Here is a 320-nt window from a genome sequence, read left to right as displayed (position 1 = left end):
TGCAATTTTGCCCTCGGTAAATTACTCACGGAAAATACCCTCTGAGTATCTCATTAACCGCTACTTCATTTTGAGAAAGAAAGTCGTTAGGGAGACAGCGTGAAATTAAATGAATTCGAAGCATCTTGAATTTATTTGTCGAGAAGAAATACGGGATCTTGGGAAAAAGATTGATCATGATAATATTTATTTTTTGTTTTTATTGTGTCTATTAAGTTTATTTGTTGTGTTTATTAAGTTTATTTGTTTTGTTTATTATGTTTATTTGCTGTGTTTATAATGTTTATTGTGTTTAATTGAGTTTATTATAACTATTGTGT

The 320-nt window shown here is 28.4% G+C and overlaps 1 protein-coding gene across 1 annotated transcript in view; it reads left to right on the top strand.

Moving 5' to 3' along the window:
• The window catches only part of LOC119590937 (protein sidekick-1-like), a gene marked incomplete in the record, with an annotated part of 41,331 nt that overhangs the window by 29,850 nt on the left and 11,161 nt on the right, over nucleotides 1-320 (top strand).

This window comes from Penaeus monodon, chromosome 28 (genome assembly GCF_015228065.2).
Source record: "Penaeus monodon isolate SGIC_2016 chromosome 28, NSTDA_Pmon_1, whole genome shotgun sequence".
Lineage (NCBI taxonomy): Eukaryota > Metazoa > Arthropoda > Malacostraca > Decapoda > Penaeidae > Penaeus > Penaeus monodon.
This window is presented reverse-complemented; position numbering and strand designations above follow the sequence as displayed.